This window comes from Dromiciops gliroides, chromosome 6, assembly GCF_019393635.1.
Source record: "Dromiciops gliroides isolate mDroGli1 chromosome 6, mDroGli1.pri, whole genome shotgun sequence".
In the NCBI taxonomy this organism is placed as follows: Eukaryota; Metazoa; Chordata; class Mammalia; order Microbiotheria; family Microbiotheriidae; genus Dromiciops; species Dromiciops gliroides.
In genome coordinates this window covers 181,360,225-181,383,981 of record NC_057866.1, presented here as the reverse complement: position 1 = coordinate 181,383,981, position 23,757 = coordinate 181,360,225, and positions in this window count along the sequence as shown.

The window sequence follows — 23,757 nt, the reverse complement described above, 5'->3', positions numbered from 1 at the left end:
GGGGGGCTTCTGAGTCCATTCATCTTTGTATACAATGGATTAACAGAGATTGGAGTTCTCTGCCAGTGACCAAACAGCTCAAAGTGTTGAAACGGCTGAAACACTAAACCTACTGAGACTCAGTTTGCATTGAATGTCAAGTTCTACTTTCCCCATGTTGTGAGTACTAGATCCATATTTCCTCTAGAGCTTCTGTCTTTGATTTTGTAACTTGGGCATTGAGTTATCACTCCTTCTTTGCCTGCCCAAAAGGGAGCTGCTTGGCAGAATGTTTGGCACATAGTAAGCACTTAATAAATGCTTTTTCGTTCATTTATCCAAGAAGGTAATTTGACTTAGCAGATTTCACTTGAGGCCTGATGGTATAGGGCCCATGACTAGAATATGATTTAGAACATGTATATACATGTATGTACTAAAGCAAGGTGGGTAGCAGATAAGAGTCCTGAACTTGGAATCAGGAAGATGTGAGTTCAAATCCTCTCTGAGATACTAGATGTGTTACCTTGTATCTCTCTCAGCCTCATTTTCTTCACCTGTAAAATGGGGATAATAATAGCACCTAATTCAAAATATTGATGTATATAGTGTCTCAAATGAGACACTATATGTACAGAGCTTTGCAAGACTTAAAGTCTATATAAATGCTATTATCATTATCATTATTATCATTATAAATTATATACAAAATGAACAAGATAAGTTCAAGGTAGCTAGGGTATGTTTTAAGAAAATATAATCATGTGGGGAAATTCAGAAAACAAAGAAGAAGCAAGATTGAGAGCACAGAGACAGAAACAGAAGTCATATTGTTATCAGAGTATTTTATAGATGACCTAGAGAGAAAGAAGAATTAGACGAGAAATTCAGGAATCAAGTCAGAGGTCTGGCATAGCAGTATTATGTAATAGTGATGCCCATCAGCTAGGTGGCACAGTGGATAAAGCAGTGACCCTGGATTCAGGAGGACATGAGTTCAAATTTGATTTCAGACACTTGACACTTACTAGCTGTGTGACCCTGGGCAAGTCATTTAGCCCCAATTGCCCCGGAAAAAAATAAAAATAAAATAAAATAACAGTGATGCCCATCACTATTTTCTGGACAGTTGCTTGGAGCTCTAGCTCTGCCCAAAACAAAGCAGCTTATATTTTTGTCTTAATTAGGATTTTATTCTCCAAAAGATGAAACAACCACTGAGGGGAACTTCTATTGGAAGTCTGATTTGCAACTACAAAGAACAACTTGTTGTTCATGTGGAAATGATGGGAAGAAGGGAATAAACATTCTGTCTTAGAATTTGTGATGGTGAAGGAGAGGAAATTGTTCTAGTCCACCCTAGTTTTGAGGAAGATTCGAGTGAGTTCATAGAAAGGACAGGTAGTATCTCAAGAGGAATGGGAAGCCCTCAAGACTGAAATTCTTAAGAAAAAGAGAGAAATGAGTCTCATGAGTATTTGGAAAAGAGGGAGTTGTCTGAAGACATATAGATTCACAGGGAGCTCAATGATTTAGATTTTTAAAGGGTATGAATAGAAGACATAAATAGGAACCGATAATAGTGAATGAATGAAGAAGTATAGGATAGTCCCATAACAAAGTATCAGAAATGCCAGAGCTAAGAGTGAACTAAGGATGCTGAAGAAAGCAAAGGTCACAAAAAAGGATTTTTTTTCCCTTTTTTCAGAAGGGAGGAGGATAAAATTTAATAGAAATAAGTGCAACAAGTTCACAAGTACAATATTAGGGATGAAAAGCTAGACAATAATTCATTTCAAAAAGATCTGAAGAATTAACTGGACTTTAAGCTCAATATCAGTCAAGAATATACTATGTTAGCCAAAAAGCTAATGTTATCTGGGCCGAATTGAGGGAGGCATAATGTCTAGGAGTGAGGAAGTGATCATCTCAATGTACTTTGCTCTTTTCAGACCACATCTGTAATATATATATATACACACACACACACACACACACACACACACACACACACACACACACACATATATATATATATATATATATATTTTTTTTTTTTTTCAGCTGCGAGTGTCACACCTGGGAAGAAAGATTGAAAAACTAGAGAGTGTCCAAATGATGAAAGGCCTCAAGAAACTGACATCTGAGGATCATTTGGAGGCAATGATTTGTTCGGCCTGGAGAAGAAAAGACTTAGGAAAGGTATGCTAGCTTATCCAAGTATGTAAAAGGATGTCTCACTGTGCCTGATCTCAGAAGGCAGAACTTACAGTAAAGTAATAGGCAGGGGGAAGCTAGGTGGTGCAGTGGATAAAGCACTGGACCTGGATTCAGAAGGACCTGAGTTCAAATCCAACCTCAAACACTTGACACTAGCTGTGTGACTCTGGGCAAGTCACTTAACCCTCATTGCCCTGCCAAAAACCAAACCAAACCAAACCAAAAAACAAATTAAGGGGCAGATGTGGCAAAGAGGCATATGTCAGCTTGGTAAGAGAAAATGTCCTAACATTTAGAACTATACAACAGTGAACAGAGCTGCCTGAGGAGGTAATGTGTTTCTGCTCAGTAGAGGTCTTCAAGGAAAGTCTTGACAACTATTTGGAAGGCATTTTTGCAGAGAGGATCTTGTTCAAATATGAGTTGGATTAGATAAGCTTCTGAGATCTTTCCACCTCTGATATTCAATGAATTATAAGATAATTAAAATAACAATTATTGGTTCTACTCACAATATACTCAGTGCTCTGCTTATGCACCATGACTCTATTTCCATGTCCCCATCTCATTTATTCTCCCTTTTCTTGATATCTCAAGGACCCACCAACACAACTATCAGCCCATCATAAAGAGTTTTGTCCATGCCCTTAAAAAGGCACCCCAAATTAAAATAATCCATACAAATGTTGTCAATGAAAATGTTGTATTGAAGTTAAAATATCTTATAATGCATTTAGGCCCAAATGCCAGACAATCTTTATTCTCATGGTTGTTGCTGATTCCAATTAGCATTATTTTTCATAACCCATATCCCACAGCTTAAGGAATGCTGACAATCTCCTCCATATGTTTAAAGAGGAAGAAATTCTGATACTTTGAGAAAGTACAGTAGTATTCAGTCCAATTAGGCAAACATCCAATTGTCTACCTTTAAAAAATTGCCTTTGCTTCTAAACACTAAAGACTTTCCACTTAAAGAAAACTCCAAGAAGAGTAAGCAATTTTGTGTTCTTTTGAGCTCATTAAAAAAGCAGTCTACCTAATGATGAAAGATAGTAGATATGCATACTCAATACTAACTCTGTCACAAAGTGCCTTGGGCTAATGCCCAAAAACGGGGAATAAATATTTGCAAGTACATTAATCAGGCTCATGATTACATTCCTATTATTAACTGTAATCATTTGTTAGTTTAAAAGGAATGCTCCCTAATTTGTTATAGTCAACACTTCCTGGCAATAAGAAAGAATAGTCCTTTAATGTTATAAGTATTAATTAATTGCAAACTTCTTGAATTTTGTAGCAGGATATAAAGATGAAGGAAAAGTTTTTAAAAAAATCCATCGGGTTTTTTCCACTGGTGGCTGGGAAAATGGTGGTGACACTGTGAAAAGGCATGAGAAATTAAGGGGAATCATTGTGGTGGAAGGATATTTTGAGTTCCATTCAATCTGACTCAAAAAGCATGTACTTTACACCTATTATGTGGATTTTGACATGGTAGGTTTGTTTTAAGGAGAAGATATCCAAGTGAAGACGTGCTAAAATGTTTGATAAGCATTTCATTTTCCTTAGCCATGTTCTAAATAAGTCCAAAGGTGGTGGTTTAGCATTGTTGAAAATCCAGTGAAATCTTTAGAAAGATATCATCTGAGATCATAGAATTCATTTTGTAGATAGCCATTTATGTAGTATTTATTTGGTACAGAATGTGATACTCCCCTCCCCCCCCCACCCCATGAAAGAATGTGATTAAGCACCAAGTGATGATTCAGAAAATAAATGTGATAAATGGATGCTATTTAACCTTAGCAGGGACCTCACTGCTACTCAGAAATTTGTCCATTTTGTTTTTCTTGAATCTTTTGAATCCCCCAGAGTAAGTGCTCCTGAAGAAACTTTTTCTTTTCTTTTTTTACTCATTAGTTGCATGCCTATATCCTTTACTTACAGAGGAAGTGAGGTAGCACAGAGGCAGTCAAGTGGTTCAGTGGATTGAGCACTGGGCCTCAAGTCTTAGAAGGACTTAGTTTATGTGACCACAGATACTAGCTGTGTGACCCTGGGCAAGTCACTTAGCTTCAGTTTCCTCCACTGTAAAATGGGGATAATAATAAGACCTACCTCTTTGGGTTTTTTAAGGATCAAAGAAGATAATCTTTGTCAAGTGCCTAGCACAGTCCCTGGAACATAGTGAGTACTTAATAAAACTGATGCCATATGATAGGAATTCCTTCAGTTCTCTATCTCCACTTCTCAAAAACTCCCAAGCATGGGGGAAGCTAAGTGGTGCAGTGGATAAAGCACTGGCCCTGGGTTCGGGAGGACCTGAGTTCAAATCTGGCCTCGGACACTTGACACTTACCAGCTGTGTGACCCTGAGCAAGTCACTTAATCCTCATTGCCCCACAAAAAACCAAAAAAACAAAACTCCCAAGCATCATCACCTGTTCTCTTCTCAATCTCTCCTGTCCCATAAGTACCCCAATTCCCCCTTTCTCTCCCCTTGATTTCATGCCCTCTTCCTTCTTCCAAACCTTGCTTTAGGAATCATCTCTTTCCCATAGATTTTCCTTTTTTTTGCAGGGCAATGAGGGTTAAGTGACTTGCTCAGGGTCACACAGCCGGTAAGTGTCAAGTGTCTGAGGCCAGATTTGAACTCAGGTCCTCCTGAATCCAGGGCCAGTCCTTTATCCACTATACCATCTAGATGCCCCCTAACTCCCATAGATTTTCAATCAAAGCTTTAGCAACCACCTCTACACCGATGCTTCTCAAATTTTCATGTGCAGAAAAAATATTTATAATAGTTCTTTTTGTGGTGTCAAAGATTTGTAAACTAAGGAAGTGTCCATCAGTTGGGAAATGGCTGAACAAAACATGGTATATGAATGCCATGGAAGACTGTTGTGCTGTAAGAAATTAAGAAAGAGATAATTTAAACAAATCTGATGATTTGCACTCAAACCCCAGGGAAGATAAACAGACTTACACACATATATTTATATACATAGACATGCACATGTGCATATAGACATATATACATACATATATATGAACAGATGCAGAATGAAATGAGCAGAGCCAGAACAATTCATACTCTAAAATCAGTATTGTAAAAATCAATACTTCTGAATGATGTAAGAAGTCTGATCATCACAATGATTAATAATGATTCTAATGGAAGAAGACCAATGATGATGAATGTTCCTCACTTCGTCACAAAGAAGAGATAGACCAATATACAGAATGAGACACAATTTTGGACATGACCAATATAGGAATTTGTGTTGCTTGACTATGCTTATTTGTGACAAGGATTTTCTTTTTGCACTGAGAGTGGGAGGGGAAAATGGATTCTTGATACCTGAAAAAAGAAAATTTAACTTAAAAATCTCTCTGGAACAGCTAGATGGCACAGTGGATAAAGCACTGGCCCTGGATTCAGGAGGAACCGAGTTCAAATCCGGCCTCAGACACTTGACATTTACTAGCTATATGCACTTAGGCAAGTCACTCAACACTTGTTGCCCCACAAAAAAAAATAAACCAAAAAAAATCTCTCTGAATAGCACTGATCTATCTTTAGCGATTCAGATACCAAATTCAATTCCACAAGCATTTATTGAGTACCTGTAACATGTAAGGTACTGTGTGTTTTAGGAGCTGGAAATTCAAAGAAAAAAATCTAAACCATCTCTGCTCTCAAGGAGTTTACTACTTTCTACTGTGTTAAACTCACAGTACAAAGAGAAGTTAGGAATAAGTCAAATGTACAAAATATATAGTAAGAGTAACACAAATTTATTTTAAAAGAAGAATATTGGGGCAGCTAGGGTGGCACAGTGGATAGAGCACAGCCCTGAAGTCAGGAGGACCTGAGTTCAAAATAGGCCTCAGACACTTTAACTACGTACTAGCTGTGTGACCTGGGCAAGTCACTTAACCCCAATTGCCTCACAAAAAAGAAGAAGAAGAAGAAGAAGAAGAAGAAGAAGAAGAGAGAAGAAGAAGAAGAAGAAGAAGAAGAAGAAGATTCACTAAGGAGAATAAGGAAAGGCCTCATGCAGAAGGTAGCACCTGAGTTATGCCCCTGAAGGAAACCCAGGGAATAGGGAAGATCAGGTAATAAGACTATAACTACTTCAGAACATCTTTACCTGGATGGCCAATTGAGATCAATTCTATATGTCTAAAATTAAATGTGATATCTCTGGAGTATGATACTCTGTCAGTATACTATGTGGCACAGGGTGCTGTGGTAATATAAGCAACCCATATTAGTGTCTGCTGCCTTCCTTTAATCCTAGAAGTGGTATATCATTCTATTAATTATATCCAATAAGGTGGTTATAATATCCAGATGCCATGCTACTCAAGCCACCATCCAGTTTGTATTATCTGTATTTTTCCAGTATGCATGTACAATGAAGCTTTCCACATAGTCAGGCTGTGTATCTCTGAACAGCAGAACTTAGCAAACCTGGCTGGGCTCTACATTAGTAGGAGATAATATTAAATATTGTTCAAAATATTTTTTTTTAAATGAACATCTTTATAACTTGTCTTATATTGAAACTCTTTCCTCTGTCAACACCCCCCACCAATCAGAAGACATAGACAATAGCATCCTCTGGCCATAAAATTTATTGGACAGAACAAAAATAAAAGGAAAAATGTGAAGCATTCCTATATGGATCCCTCCATCCAAGCATCTCCCCAAATACCTCCCAATTACTTTTCCTAGTCTTTGAGTATGGCCAGGGAAATTTTTTTTAAATTTATGGAATAAAACAAACATCACCATAACACAGAAAATAAAAAAAGATGAATGTACATGAAACTGCAAATATACTATGCACAAATTTCTATTCTTTCAAATATACAACCAAAATCTATCATGAAAATTTCTTTTTTTTTATTATGACAGCAAATTGTTGTATTATTAATATATTAATTTTTTATTATAGTGAGAGGCGACTGGGGGTTAAGTCGACTTGCCCAGAGTCCACGCAAGCTAGTAAGTGTTAAGTGTCTGAGGCCGGATTTGAACTCAGGCACTCCTGACTCCAGGGCCAGTGCTCTAACCACTACGCCACCTAGCTGCCCCCTTATGACAGCAATCTAGACCCCGGTTTTGAATAATACAGTGTAATGAGGAAGGTGGGCAGAAGAATCATCTCCTTTAACCTATCCCTGGCTTACTAGGACTTGCAAAAATTGAGAATCCAAGGTGCCACTATCTTCTCTTTTCTTCATCCTACCAGTCTCCCCCACCCCCCAACCCCATCTTGGCTCAAGGTTCTATGTATTGGTTTTGTGTCCTTTTGCCTCTGGCCTGATTTAGAGACTCAGTCTGTGGTAGCTTTCATTGCCTGGAAGTCCTCAGTCTCAAAGATTTGCGCCAGATCATGGCATCTTCCCATTCATTGTCATCTTACATGGTAACTCAGGAGTCTCACTCAAGATTATCTTCTTGCATGGTGGACAGAAAACTTCAGCCTAATTCTCAGGACTATCGCTCCCTATTGCCCCTCACAGCAGACTGAAGGTGTCTTTAAAGGGCAAAGGATAAGAAAATAAGCAAGCCTGTGCCTTATTCCTGTACACAGATCTTATCACTTACTGCTACACCAATTCTATTTCTCCTTAGAGAACTTCAAGAGCCCCTTTGCACTACCCCCCTCATTGAGATAAAGCCAATACATAAGTGAGCTAGTTATTTTTATTCCTGTCTACTTATTCACATGACCTTACCTTTTCTCTTGTGGCACCACCATTTACCTAGTCTACCATTTTTAACTTTGGCTTTATCACTGAATCTCAGTTTCTTTATCTGAATTTGGAGTAATAATTACTATAGAACTTCTGCTTCATTGACTACAATAAAGCATATGACTGTGTGCATGACAACAAAATGTGGCAAGTCCTCAAGGAGATGTCGTACCAGAACAGCTTATTTGTCTCCTAAGGAACATGTATGCGGGCCAAGAAGCACTAGTTAGAACTGAACAGGGAACATGATTGGTTGAAGATTGGAAAAGGAGTATGTCAAGGCTATATATTGTCACTTTATTTAACTTACATGCAGAGTACATCATGCAAATGCCAGCTTGGATGAGTCAAAAAACTGGAATTAAGATTTCTGGGAGAATATCAACAATTTCAGCTATCCAGGGGATACCACTCTGATGGCAGAAAATGAAGGGGAATTAAGAAACCTCTTGATGAGGGTGAAAGAGGAAACTAAAAGGGAGCTTAAAGCTTAACATAAACAACATGAAACAGAACAAAACAAAACAAAACCCCCTAAAATCTTGACAACTTGTCCCTATCCTTTCCTGGTAAATAGAGGAGGAAGAAATGAAAGTATTGTCAGATTTTTATATTCTTGGCTCAAAGATCATTGCAGATGGTGACTGTAGCCATGAAATGAAAAGACACTTGCTCCTTGGAAGGAAAACAATGGCAAATCTGGACAGCATACTAAAAACCAGAGACGACAGTTTGCCAACAAAGGTCCATATAGCCAAAACTATGTTTTTTTTCCAGTAGCAAGGTATGGTTGGGAGAGTTGGAAAACTGAAAGCTACAGTAGTGACTCTTTCAAATTTGGTGCTGGAGAAGACTTTTGAGAGTCCCTTGGATTAGAAAGGAGATCAAATCAGTCCAAACTTAAATTAATTCAAGCTATTCACTAGAAGATCAAATACTGAAGCTGAACCTTCAATACTTTGCTCACATAATGAAAAGATGGGACTCATTGGAAAAGAGACTGATGTTGGGAAAGATCAAAGACAAAGAGAAAAAGGAATGGCAGAGAATGAGATGGACATATAGTATCATGGAATGGATGAACATGAACTTGGATAGACTTCAAGAGACAGTGAAGGACAGAAAAGGGCTCAGTGTGATATGGTTTATAAGGTCAGAAAAAGTCAGACGCAACTGAATGATGGAACGACAGCAGCAGCAACAACAAAATACCTCCTGTGGGGTTGTTTTGAGGATAAATGGGATAATCCTTATAAATATAAATACTAAAATGCTATATAAATGTGAACTATTAGCTTCTCTTTAACATCTCCATATCCAATGATTGTCAAGGTCAGTTAATTCTGCCTCCTGCTTCCTTTACAATCTGTATCCTCTTTCAACAAAGATTAGAGTTGATAATAGCAATAATAGCTAACATTTATATAGTGGTTTTGAAAGTTAAAAGTATTTTACATATGTTGTGTTATTTGACCCTCACAACCCTTTATAGTTGGTCTATTTTGCAGGTGAGGAAATTGAAGCTAAATGAATTTAAATGATTTGCCTAGAGTCACACAGCTACTGTCTCAGGAGAATTTGAACTCAGGTCTTCTGGATTCCAATTTAAACTCTACCCACTATGCAACCTAGTTTCCTCCAGGAGTTGAGACTCAGGTTAGAGGAAAGTGGGTGAACCAGCCTAACTCAGGGTTCCTGCTAGTTGAAATGGATAGCTAAAATTGGATAACTAAGGGTAGTCAAATTGTGGAAGACCTATGAATATCAAACCAATATCATAGACTTTGTTCCGTCATTGAGAGCCATGAATTTTTTTTGAGTAAAGAAGCAACACAATGACTAAAAATGTGACTAAAAAAGCAGAGATTACTGGGGTGAAGAATAGATTTTAATATGGATTGACTAAATACATGGAAACCAGTCAGTAAACTATTATAGTAACCAAGCATTTGGATATAAAGACCAAGGATTATAGTAGTGACATAGCAATGGAAAAGAAAGAAGGGATCTGAAAGACATTTCAAAGGAGCAATTGACAGACTTGGTAACAGATCACAGGATTGGAGGAAAAGCATAAATTGAAGGAAAAAAAAGATTCTTGTGATGTTTCACATAAAGCATGGGTGAATGAGAGAATGGTGGTGCCATTAGATAGGTTAGGAAGAGCCATTTGGGAGGATATAATGAGTTAGATTTTGTGGGGAACAATTTTTTTTTAATTGGACCTATGATTTTATTGTATAGGGAATTTCAAATGTAGAAACTCACTCTACCAATGCAGATAGGGAAACTGAATTTAATATTTTAAAAAGATAGTTGATTACAATCTAGGCCAACTATCTTTGTGTGTGTGTGTGTGTGTGTGTGTGTGTGTGTGTGGCATTTGGGGTTAAGTGAATCGCCTAGGTCACACAGCTAGTAAGTGTTAAGTGTCTGAGTTCAGATTTGAACACAGGTCTCCTGACTCAGGGCCAAGGCTCTATCCACTGCGCCACCTAGCTTCCCCTAGACCAATTATCTTTTAAAAATTCCCATGAACCAGCATCTGGAAAGAAAAGATTACAACAGTCAAACAAAAATATTAATTGTATTTGTTTTTGTTATCAAGGGAAATATTATTTCCAATAAATATTTGTAGTGAAAAAAGACAAAGTTCTCATTTACATCTTTGTGGATTCTATATCTATAATGATATATTTATTATAAAGGTCTCCAATATACATTTTCCATTAAAAAATCAACCTAAGTATAATGAGACCAAGACTTTTCCTGATCAGTGTTGCTATCTCTAAATGAGTAATTCTGATTCCTACCATAACATTATCCCTTTTAGTCTGGTTCCATATTCATAATTACTGGTAAGTCTCTGATTTTTTTGTCCTTAATTTATGCCATCTTCTAAAATTGGGATTTTAGCCATGATCCACAGTTTTATACATTTCCATTTGTTAGGCAGAAATTAATAAACATCACATGCATATTTATCCATTTTCAGCACTTTGTAGTTTATATATTTGTTATTCCATAAGTTAATGTAGTGTCTATTTCAGTTATCAGAATTCCATTACAATTCCACTTCAAAGACTGAAATAAATATTTTGATAAGCACAATGCTAATTTTATTTCACCTCATCTTTGCCCTTAGTTAATGAGAAAGGCAGAATAACATAGTAGAGTGCTGGACCCAGATTTAGGAAGACCTCACCAAAACACCAAATAATACAAGTAAAAAGTCCAAAATTCAGAGGGCTCATCATTGATGAGAAAATGAGTAGGAAATTCTAAGCAAGGCAATTCTTACAGGGAAATACCTAAATCAACAACCATCATTTCTAGTGTTCTTTCTGGTCCCAGTCCATTCTTATTCCTTCACCCCACAGTCCATTACTATTTGGGATGGCCCTCCTGGCTACTGCAATTTTGGATACTCATCTTTAGAAGCTAATCACTTTTGAGCTTCGATGATCCCTCTACCAGTGGAGGTCACATTGCTCCTAATTCTTCTGGCCTCCCTAAAGCTAGTTATAGACAAGACAGGGGACTCCAGAAGAATATGACTGGTAAAGTTGAGAAATTATACCTAATATGGTTATTACTGTCAGTTTCCCTGTTACTGTCTTTCAACAGGTTACCTTCATTCTCTGAAGGAAACAGACCTTGTGTAACCCTGGGGATCTGAAAGAACAGAGAACAGGAATCCAGGGCCAGAAGATGAACACAATAGCCCTAGGCCTTCTGAAGGAAAGGTTAGTGACCATAGAGGTCATAGAATTCAGCCCCCTCATTTCACAGATGAGGAAACTGAGGCAAGAGAGATTAAAAAGTACATCAACTGGTGCTTTGCTGGTGTAAGTTTCCCCGTGGGAGAAACTGAGGAGCCTACTGCCTGGAGAGTTATGATAGCATTTAATGGAATTGCCTTGAGTAGATCAAACAGGGCTAGCTTTCTGTAGTGGATTCTGGTTGGCTTACCATGTTGTGACCAGGAGGTCCTTTGAGTGGTTGCAGCAGCATTCAAAAAGGCCTTAATCAGCCTCATTTATTCTCTTCATCTCTTCTGTTCTTGATTTGACTCTTCCTCTGACATCATCTAGTGAGAGAAAATGCTCTAAAGGAAGAGGCTCTGCAACTTCCCCATTCTGAGGCCATATTGATTCAGCAACATAGACATTGGTCTTTGGCCTTGCCTTTATTCTTTTCTGTCCTAGGATTATAAAACTGGCATCCAGGTGTCCAAATGTTCTCATGTCCTTGTATACCAGTGTCTCAGCAGATTCCATTATTTACCATGGCAATTGCCTGCCAGCACATGGATAAAAGATGTCTCAATATAAAATACTTTGAGTAAATATTAACCTGTTTAATATACCTCCTACATGATTTAGAACAGGTGTTCTTAATCTAGGGGCCATGGACTTTGAAGGGGTCTGTGGATAAATTTCAGGGGGTCCATGAATTCTTTTTTATACTTTGACAATTGCATTACAATTTATTTGGTTTCCTTTGTAATTCCATATATTTTTGTTTTAAGCATTTAAAATCATTATTCTGTGCAGAGGTCCATAGACTTCATCAGAAGCCAAAGGGATCTATGACACAAACTAGGTTAATAATCTTACATTTGAGAAGGGCACAGAATAGTTGAGTTAAGTAAGAAATTCAGGCCATGAACATTTTTAGGAACTACTGTGTGAGTTCATGGCCACCTCTAAAGGAGAGATCATCTCAAAAGTTCAGCCAAGGTTATAAAGATCAGGGTCCTATCTCAGAGAGAATGGGTTTCAAGTCATCCTTGAGATGAGTCAGATTTGTTCTACTTTCTTTTTTCATTCCTTTGCCCCTAACTCTTCACAGTGCTAAAAAAGTCCCCCTCCAAACACAGATATGGAATTAGAAGTAATGGATAAAACATTGTTTCCCACTTATCACCACCAATGTAATCCATGAAAAGTAAGGAACATCACATATGGGCCTTTTCCTGAACAAAATGGCAAAGCTGGGAGATATATTGGCAGAACTTCCACATTATCTCAGGCTGGATACAGACTTGGAAGAGGGCACTACCTGTTTGTTCTTTCTAGCTTTCTGGAGACCCCCCCACACACCTTTTCCTATAATATGGACCATTTACCATATAATCCTTTCTTTAAAGAGGATTTTGCTGACAAATGTAGGAACTGAAATGGGGTAGCAGATATTACTTGCTTTCCCAATACACATCACTATGGTCATCTTGAAAAGCAAGGGGGCATGCCTAGCCCACTTGTCCGTATAGGGAAAACTTTAGAAGATGTCTTTAAAGTTGCCACATTTCCATCCCAGTATCTGCACAGATGTGGGAGAGAAACATCTTTTTTGAGTCCAATCATCTATGAAAGTTTAGAAAGAAACCAGACCAAGCAGGATAGCTTTGGAAAATAACAAGTTGACTAGATTATTTCTATTTACACATCTGTGTCTATCTTATAGATGCATCTTTCTCTCTATATGTAAAATATCTAAGTATATGTAGATATATGCCAAGCGTATATAATAGAGATTTGTGTTTTCACATATAATCTCTATTTTGGATCTACGTATATAAAGAAATATCCAGTTTTGGGGGGAAGGACATTATTTGTTAAATATTAAGTATTTTAAAAAGAATATCCTTTAATAAATCTCATTTAGACATGTAAGTCTTCTCTGTGTGTGTGTGTGTTTCTCTTTGGTCCTTTCACTTGTATGGGATGCTAAATTATCATATAATACTCATTTGAAGAGACTTTGCTCCATATATAGGAATTAAAATGGGTATGAGAAAGTGATCATCTCCTTTAAAACTGCTAGAATCCATAGAAAACCTCAGTCAAGTCACTGTTGTTGTTTCCCATGATGGTCTTTGTGTCTGAGGAATAGACTATTTAAAATTGGAGAGGCCATAAGGTTGGGCCATGGCAATTACTAAACCCATCTCTACCTAGTGTGGATAGATTGTAATCTGAAGGGAGTGTAGCCCACTAAGGGAATGGTGGTTCCTTCAAAGCACTGGCTCCATAGCACTATGCTAGAGCGTTGTTATTGAGGTTATAAAAAGTATAACAAATCCATTACCACTGAAGGAATTGCCAGTCCCAACGAGGAGGCATGGAAGCCTCTAAACTAACAATAAAATGTAGCATGTGTTATATAGGAATATGAAAGCCTTGAACTTTGAATGAGTTTCCCTGAAGGGCTGATTGATTTGCCTTTGGTTCAGCTGCATTGTTTCATCTAGACCCCATTGAACCATCAGCATATTTTGTGTGCATGTGACAAGTGGCTGAGGTCAGGCGTGAAGTTTGTGGCCATATAGGACAAAGTTGTGTGATTATAAGGTTTATGATTTTTCTTTCTCAGTCGGGGGACTCATTTACTGACAGAAACAGCATAAAACTGCAACCTTTATATTGCCTGACATTTATTTATTCACAGGCATGGCTGTTTTGCTGCATAGTCAATAAAAAAGTAAATTTTTATGTCTAGTTGTATACTGTTTGTTGTGCCTGCCAATAGTATACAATAACTGGACGTAAAAATATGTAGTTTTAAAAAAGATTTTGAGCCTGTAAGAGTTGGGGACTCTGGTCCCATTATTAGAAATAATGAAAATCATAGCAATAATATCCATAAAATGGTGCTATTAAAGTACTATCTCATGTTCCTTCAGATTCTAGTAGATTGTGTACTTTTGAGATCAGGAATGATGGTGGGAGCATGGTACACTGAAAAGAAAGACTGGAATTAGAGGTCCTGTGTGACCTTGGGCAAGTTACTTACCCTCCCTGGGCCTCAGTATCTTCATCTGAAATGAGGGGTTTTGATTCGATCCCTTCGAGCTATATAACCTAAAGTTGATCCCATAAATCCTAAGGCACTGAAGTTGATGTACGTGTGAACACTTCTGAAATGTCATAGACACTAATCTCAACCTAAAGATTTCTGTAATACTCCAGGATACAAAGATGTTTTCCTAATCGTCCCTGCTATGACTTGCATTTTTAGGTATTTAGCATAAGGGAACCCTAGAGTCTTTTCTCAGTGACTTTACATCATAGAAATGTGGCCAGCTGGAAGATGGTCCAATGCCACTGCCTTTCAGAAGCTCACATTCTAAGTCATTCATTGACAGAATATACTAAATACACACACACACACACACACACACAAACACACACACACACGCACGCACGCACACACAGAATAAATCCAGCTTAACAATATTCAGAAAGATGAAGCAACCCTGAGAACATATGGATGCATTGTTGTCAGTGTTCAGATGACTGTACTCTTCACAAGCTGGACAGATGGATGGCCTGAGGGTTACACTGGAATCCATGAATTAGAATGACTTGAATTGAATAGGGCATGTGTTACTATTCATGGTCATTTCCATGGTGAAGTGAAATCTGTGCTAGAATTCAGGGTCAGGAAAATAAATTATCATCTCCCATCTACTTGGCAAAACATTTACAGATGGCGTGGGATTTAAAGAGATCATTGAGTCATAGGACTTAGGGATAGGAGGAATCTTAGAGATCATTTAGTTCAGCCTCTTCATTTTACAAACAAGAAAACTGAGGCCTAGGGAAATTCGGAGACTTGACTTTCTAAAATAAACAGGAACGAGGTTTGTCAAGGTCCTCCTTTAGGAGGATTTATGATGTTGTCTTGAAGCATACCGAATTACCTTGAAAGGAGAAAGGCTTACATCAATGGGGCCGCAGTACTAGAGCCAGTGATTCAGGAGAAGAATTTAAAAGCTGATGCATATACCCACTAAACTGCCCCATTAAAGAGCGAATTCTTCTGTGTTTTGTTTGTTGCACAGGAAATGGCCTTGGCTGCCAGGTACCAGCAGTAAGAAGTGCATCACAATTTAAAATGAAATGAATGGAAAGAGTGACCCTAGCATTACAAGGGTGATCTTTAGAGATGGTTGAATTGCTCTTGAACTGTTTCCACAATGTACTAGAGTAACTCACAAAGGCATCTCCTTTATTAACACTCTGCTATTACAGTATCTCCAGTTGCATTTCCAAGAGTCAGATGATCCTTTGATAGAGTTAGGAAAATCGATGCAATAATAGGATATTATGATGCTAACTTTTGATAAACAGACCTAAATGGCATTTTGAGAAGAAAAAATAATGTTGATCTTATCCACCCATTTTGATGTCTTCAGTTTACAGGGGGAGGCGGCAAGGGGGAAATTGCCAGTCAGTATTTATTGAATGCACACAATGTGCACAGTACATGCTGTGAATGACCAAGGAAATAAACAACATGGTTACTTATGGAGGGTAATGAAAGAGGCAGCCTGAAGTAGTAGATGGAGGGCTGGCCTTGGAGTCAGGAAAACCTGGGTTCAGATTGCACTTTGGTCATATACTGAAAGTCACTTACTACCTATGTGACCTTAGACATATCCCTTAACTTCTCTGGGTCTCAGTTTCCTTTTCTGTAAAATAATGAGGATAGATTAGATTGCCTTGAAAACCCCTTTCTGCTCTAAAGCTAAGATCTTATGGCTTTGTAACCTTGGCCTCTCAAGTACCCCCCCCAATAATTATCTTATATTGTAACTTACAGAAGAGTTGCTGACCTACAACAGTGGAGGGACTTTCTATACCAGGAGTTTTCTACATGGATGAAATCACAGGGCTGGACCAAAAACATAATCCTTTATGTAGTGTGTGTGTGTGTGTATGTGTGTGTGTGTGTGTATGACAGACAAAAAGACAGAGTGATATTTCAGGGGCTGATAATCTCCACTGGGGAAGGCTCTCATCTATTCCATCTCTACAAGTCTAGAAAAGGAATGTTGTATAACAGCTAAAGTGCTGGACTGAGAATCAGAGAAGATGTGGATTCAAATTCTGCCCTGAGATTTACTTGTTTCTTTATGATCTATTCTCTTCTCTTTTCATCCTAGGTTCCCTTCACCATAATTCCTCTTCAGAAAAATGATTCAGGCTTCTAATTTAGACAACAATAAAACTCTAGGGCTGGAAGGAACCTTATAATGCATCTCGGAGAATACCTTCATTTTACCAGTGACGAAGCCTTTTTCCCCACTTAGACTCAAAAATCTCAGAGGCATCTTTGACTCTCCCAACTCTCACCTCTATTATATCCAATCAATGGGTTGACTCTGTTTCTGAAATTTCTCCCACATGTATCCCCTCCTTCCAATCTCTATCTCTACTCTCATTTGGATATTCAATTAGACTGTATGCAGTTTGTATTATAGGCAGAAAAAGAACGGAGTTAAACCAGACTTTATCCACCTGCTTATCATTGCTGTTAAATACGTGCCACCTTCTCTTTCTCTTACCAATTCTCATTTCAAATAACCTTGTAACTCATTAAAACAAAAAACAAATAAACAAAACAAAACAAAACAAAGGATGCCTAAAGAACTGAAAACAAGGACATGAAGGGAGGGAGAGTCATGTGGACAGCGTACCTGCCTTCTTCACCTACTGGATTAAAACCACTCAGTTTCACTCTAAGAGCCTCCTAAATTGGGCCTAATTATATCCTCACATTTTTTAAACACACCAAAGGAGATAAATTATGCCTATTGTTCAGATTATATTATGCAGTCAGCTGGACAACCCCTAGACCTAGTCCTTTACATCTTGGATTGACATAGTGAATGGGCAATCATCTGGACCTAGAATTGAATAGGAAGAATAGACTGGAGTAGGCTAGATTATCTTTTAGAAACTGCACAGGCTTTTTAAAGACCTCCAGTTTCTGCCTGAAATAAAAGTCCATATTTTTAGTAACAGTGTTGTTGTTGTTGTTGTTTTTTCCCCCCAGGGATGCTCTATGACTGCACATCATAGAATACTACAGTCTCTGAATAATTAAAGTTACAGGTCACCCAAATGGCTATTGAGAGGTTCACAGTTATTATGAATAGGCTGTGACATATTATCAACACAGTATTGTGCAGGATGAGCTACACAAAGGAGATCATCAGAGATGTAAGAATGGAAAAGGTGGGTGGGTGGTCATGGAGTGGGAATGAGGCATAACATATGATGAATTCCACTGCTGACTTCATATGATCAAGAGGTTTAGAGTAGGGGCTTCTGAACTTTCTTTTTATTTTTGTATCATGGACGCTTTTGGCAGTGTGCTGACTTCTCAGTGGAAAAAATATTTTTAAATGCATAAAATAAAATACATAGGATTACAAAGGAAATCAATTATATTGAAGTAGTTATTAAAAAATGAAACCTATCCCTGGTTGAGAATACCATGAAATCTATCCATAGTTAAGAACCCCTAATCTAGAATAACTTTCTCCAGCACATTGCAGAGTTTTCTCCCCATGGAAGGTTCATAGGAATATATGAATAAAAGTTATAGAAAATGAAAAAATGCATTGCATCCAAGCTTTAAAGTCACATTAGTTAGATGACAGATCTATTATGCATTGGAAAGATTTCATTTGCAAATTTTACATAGAAGCAGCACTGCATACAATTCTCTGATTCATCTCTAGGTCCTATTGAATAGTATTGTGATTTCTAGCAATATATTTATTTTATTTTATTTTTAATTTTTTGGGGGGCTGGGCAATGAGGGTTAAGTGACTTGCCCAAGGTCACACAGCTAGTGTCAAGTGTCTGAGACCAGATTTGAACTCAGGTCTTCCTGAATCCAGGGCTGGTGCTTTATCCACTGTGCCACCTAGCTGCCCCCAATATATTTATTTTAACCAATTGAAATGTAGCTAAATTAAAAAGCATTTTTTGGATATCTGATAAAGTTTATCATAGAAGGATTTTCTTTGTTAATCCACAAATTACACTGGTTTAAAGATCACAAGACTGTAGATTTGGGGCTGGGAGGCAATCTATTCCAACCCTCTCATTTTATAGTTAAGGAAATAGAGAATTGAAGTTGTTAAGTGACTTGCCCATGGTAATCCAGTTAGTAAATGTTAGATGTGGGATTTAAACTCATTTCTTCTTGACTCCAAATCTAGCACTCTATCCACTATATTTCACTTCCCATCTAATAAACCAATTCTGGAGGAAATGAACACTTTTATTAAATAGAAAAATAATATATAGCTATGCAAACTAGAGCACCATGATTTCATAAAAATCAAAATTGTAGGTTGCCCCAATGGACAATGGAAATGATGAGTATAAGTAGGATGCAGCATAATACCAACAATAACTTAGTCACAAGAAGTAGTATGAAAGGCCCCATCAATCAAGAACATTTATGATCAGAAAAGGAGGTGGGCTCTTTATTCAAGAGTGAGAGATGATAGATGGATGATTCAATGTCACAATGGAATCTATGACATCTTAAAAGACTCAGAAGAAGGCTCCCAATGCATTGGCTGAACCTTCTTATCTACGAAGACGTGAACAAGAATTGCACAAAGTGAGAAGGCATAAATCAAAGCTTCTTAAACTGTGTGTCAGGACCCATATGGGATTGCATAACTGAATGTGTGTGGGGGTCACAAAAATTGGTAACGGTAAAAGGTTATGTATACCTATTTTATATACCTATATACCTGGGGTCACATAAAAATTTACCAGGTAAAAAGGGGTTGCAAGTGGAAAAAGTTTAAGAAGCCCTGGTGAAGGGAGTACATACACTGATGAAATTTGTCTTTTATTATATTGAGTACAACTATAGGGAAAGAGAGAATTTTAAAATAGTATCCAAAAAAAGTTCTGGGTTGTGGAGGAGTATTTACAAAATGACCAAATTCTAAAAAAAATACATAGCAGGTCTGTTCTCTAGTGAATATTCAAATCCAACATCAGATATTGACTGTCTTTGTAACCCTGGGCAAGTCACTTAGCCTCCATATGCTCCAATTTGCTTATCTATAAAATGGGGATTAATATTTACTTCCCATGGTTGTTGGGGAATCAAGTGAGGTAACATTTGTAAAGCATTTTGCAGATTTCAGAGTGCTAAATAAATGCTCATGGTTATAAATTGTACCAGGCTTTGAATTTTTATTAGATCTCTCTGAATTATCTGTATTCTGTGGTATAGGGTATAGGAAAATAATTATTAATAATTAATTTATTGGGGGACCTTTCTCAGTCCTCCTGCCCTTCCTTCCCCCACTCCAGAAAGTTGAGTCCCCTTGAGAAACTTCAACAAATCTCATCTGGGACAAACCCAAGGGAAGAACATAAATGGAGACAGATTATTTTGTCTAGACTGGTGAAGGACTGATGGTATTAAACCACACCTAGATAATGGATTTTGCCTTGTGCAACTTGAGTGAGAGTCTTTCACATTCTTTTCCCTGATGTCATCTGTAGAGTTGATATTAATGTAAATCACCTTCAAGTCATGTCAACCAATGGAATTGAATGATCCTAACCAATTAGATTTGTTTAATGTATAATGACTTGCCTCTATCAAAAGGGATAAAAACAACCTGAACAGGTAGCCATGTTAGCTTATCTCTTAATTTTCTCGGACCACATGGTCTCTGTCTCTGTCTCTCTCTTTGTCTCTCTGTCTCTGTCTCTGTCTCTCTGTCTCTGTCTCTCTGTTTCTGTCTCTGTCTCTCTGTCTCTGTCTCTTTGTCTCCCTCTCTCTCCCTCTCTCCCTCTCTCCCTCTGTCTCTCTCTGTCTCTCTCTCATCTCCTTGAGAGCACATGCTGTCCCAGCATGGGGATTCTGGGGCTTTCTTCTGGTCCAGCTGACTGACATGCTGAAGTTCTCTCCCTGCTTTCTCTATCACTTGGCCTGAGACCATGAAAAGTTAGGGAGATACACGGTTAATCCTTTACTCATATAACATTGACAAATTAATATATTTTTACCCCAAACTGGTATCTTTAGCCATTAATTTTTAAAGAACACAAGGGGAAAGAGCACTGACCTTGAAGTCAGAGCATTTAGGCTTAAATCTGTCCGGTTTGAGCATTGTCCAGTCAGCTAACCTCTCTGGGTCTCGTTTTCCTCATCTAATAAATGAGGAAGATTGTGCTAGATCAGCCTGTGGGTCTCATGTGGCCCACCAAAACCCCAAGTGTGGCTCTAAGTAGTTTAAAATGTGATTGGGATATTTCTTTCTTTCTTTCTTTCTTTCTTTCTTTCTTTCTTTCTTTCTTTCTTTCTTTCTTTCTTTCTTTCTTTCTTTCTTTCTTTCTTTCCTTCTTTCTTTCTTTCTTTCTTTCCTTCCTTCTTTCTTTCTTTCTTTCTTTCTTTCTTTCTTTCTTTCTTTCTTTCTTTCTTTCTTTCTTTCTTTCTTTCTTTCTTTAACAAAATAAATAAAAATGCAATCAAACACAGATAATATTGTATTTTAAAATTAAGTCATTATCCAACCCTCCAACATCTTTTATATACAGTTTAGCGGTGGCCATTTCTATTTTAGTTTGACATTACTGCTCTAGACAAGCTCTAAAGTTCTCTCTAGTGCTAAATTGATAGTCTTCCTTATTTTCTTATTAAATCTTCTCATATACTTTTCTTTCTTTGGGCCCTGGGTCTCTTCACCTATTTTAAACTTTATTTTTGAGGAGGAAGCAGGATCAAGTTCCCTCCTTGTTATCTTCCCACAACCCTTTTCCTTCAGGTTCTAGGATGGATAACTGGCCTATTAGTCTCTCCACAGCCCTAGTATTCATGGGGATCCCTGAGTAACTTCCAGAAGATGAGTCTTTATTCTAAACACACTCCTGCTTCCCATCCATAGGAAAGTGACTTTCATATCTTCCCAATTTAACACTGGGTGACTCTATGTAAGACACTAAACACTGTGGCTTGTCCCCAGTTATAAAGAAGGGCGAATTTCTCTTATCTCTTCAAATAAGTATTAAGACTTACCAAATTACTCTTCCTCAGGCACACCTTTGTGTGAAACAGTGCCGTCCTTGTCAATGTCTTTTCTGAGAAATGTAGAGCTGGAGATTTTAGAAGTGATCATTATCCCCACAAATAATGGAGCAAACAATTTTACTATCTTATGGGCAAGATTGGTATATGAAATGCGTTAGCACTGAAAGGACATGGCTCAGGATTGACATTTTCCTATTTATAAAGAGAAGAATATATTTTTAGTGCAATTTCAGTTGAACTAGACTCTTTTTCAGTCTATAAAAAAAATTGAGGCAGCATGGCATTTTGGTTTGAGGGCAGGCTTCAGAGTCAAGATGACCTGGGTTCAAATCCTGCCTGTGACACTGGTTACAGAGATAAATTACTTAATCCTTCAGTATCTCAGGCAACTCTCTAAAATTTAGAAATTGGAGATAAAATCCTAATCTATATCAGGAGAGGGAATTTTCTCATTAGGAGTTTCCTTTAACATTGAAAGTACAAGTTCAGCCCTGGTGAGAGGGAGGGAAACCTTAAGGTTACTTCTCCACAGGCATGATCTTGTTAGAGGTGGATATAGCCAGTGGGAAGGATTGCCCCTGTCAAATTTATAGTTGTCTATCCCCAGAGCACACTAAAAATATGGCTACCCTTGGCAGCATTAGATTTACTTTCTCTCATGCCACCTGACCCCCTCCCAATGTATACACTGGACAAGAGGAAGAGGAGGCATGCATTTTGTTCTTTACTACCACTTCTTCCCTGTCCCCAATCATTCAGGGCTCTCTATTCCTTTGAGGTTTACTCCATCCAGATAGATTATTCTATCCAGATCCTGGTGGTTGGTCTCTACTGGGGCTCCCAAGTCATTAGGTCATTCTTCCTCCTTCCTCAAGAAATCTAAGTCTTCCCATCTTCCTTAACCTTAGACCTGATACTTGAAGACTTTAATTTACAAATTGATATCCCCTTGAATACTATTGCTTTCCAGTTTGTCAACCTCCTCATTTCCCATGATTTGTACCTTCACTCCACTTCAATCATACACAGAAATGACCGTACCTTTGATCACCCTCCATTGCTCCACCTTTACTTTCCATCATCCTGATATTCCTCTATCTGAACATAACTATTTGGCTTTCCATCTCTCCCAGTACCTGAAGCATCCTAAAGCTATTATTTGCCCTCACCACAACTGAGTCATTCTACCCTTCCTTGCCTTTCTAGGACATGACCCCTATTCTGGTTTCACTTTGCTTACCCTAAAATCTCAACCATATAGTTAAACACTTCAACTTGACACGGTTCTCTACCCTTGAGACCTTTGTCTTAACACAGCTGATCCTCTTCCAAACTCCAACTCTGTATCTTCTCTACACTCTTTGCTCTCATACAAATACTAGCAACGACCAAATGAGACTTGATCTGGCACATATTGTTGGCCAATCAATGAGAGCCAGAATGATTTGGGTTTAAGGTATTGTCTGAACCCTAAGGCATCTTGTGAGGTTTTAGCAATCAAAACATATTGCTTTGGGTAGAGCACCAGTGGGTAAGGGTATGATTCCCTATATGGACAGAGGAAGGAAAAGAAAGGGGAGGATAGGAGAGGAGAGAAGGGAGGAAGGGAGGAAGGGAGGAAGGGAGGAAGGGAAGAAGGGAGTAGCTTGCCAGTTGCATCCCCAGTGTTACAGCTATTCCTCAGGGAATGTTGGTTGTTGTTTGTCCTTAATTCTCAGAGAGGACAGATACTGATTATGTGACTCAGGACAAGTGCATTAACTTCTCATTGCCCCCCGCAGCTCGCTTAAATTTCAGAGAAAGTACCAACCTGTACTGGGAGAGGGAATTTCTTCATCCAAGAATTCCCTAAAGTTAATTAAATCATAGGTCCAGTTCCTATCTCACCAGGACCCTAACTACTGTATGATAATC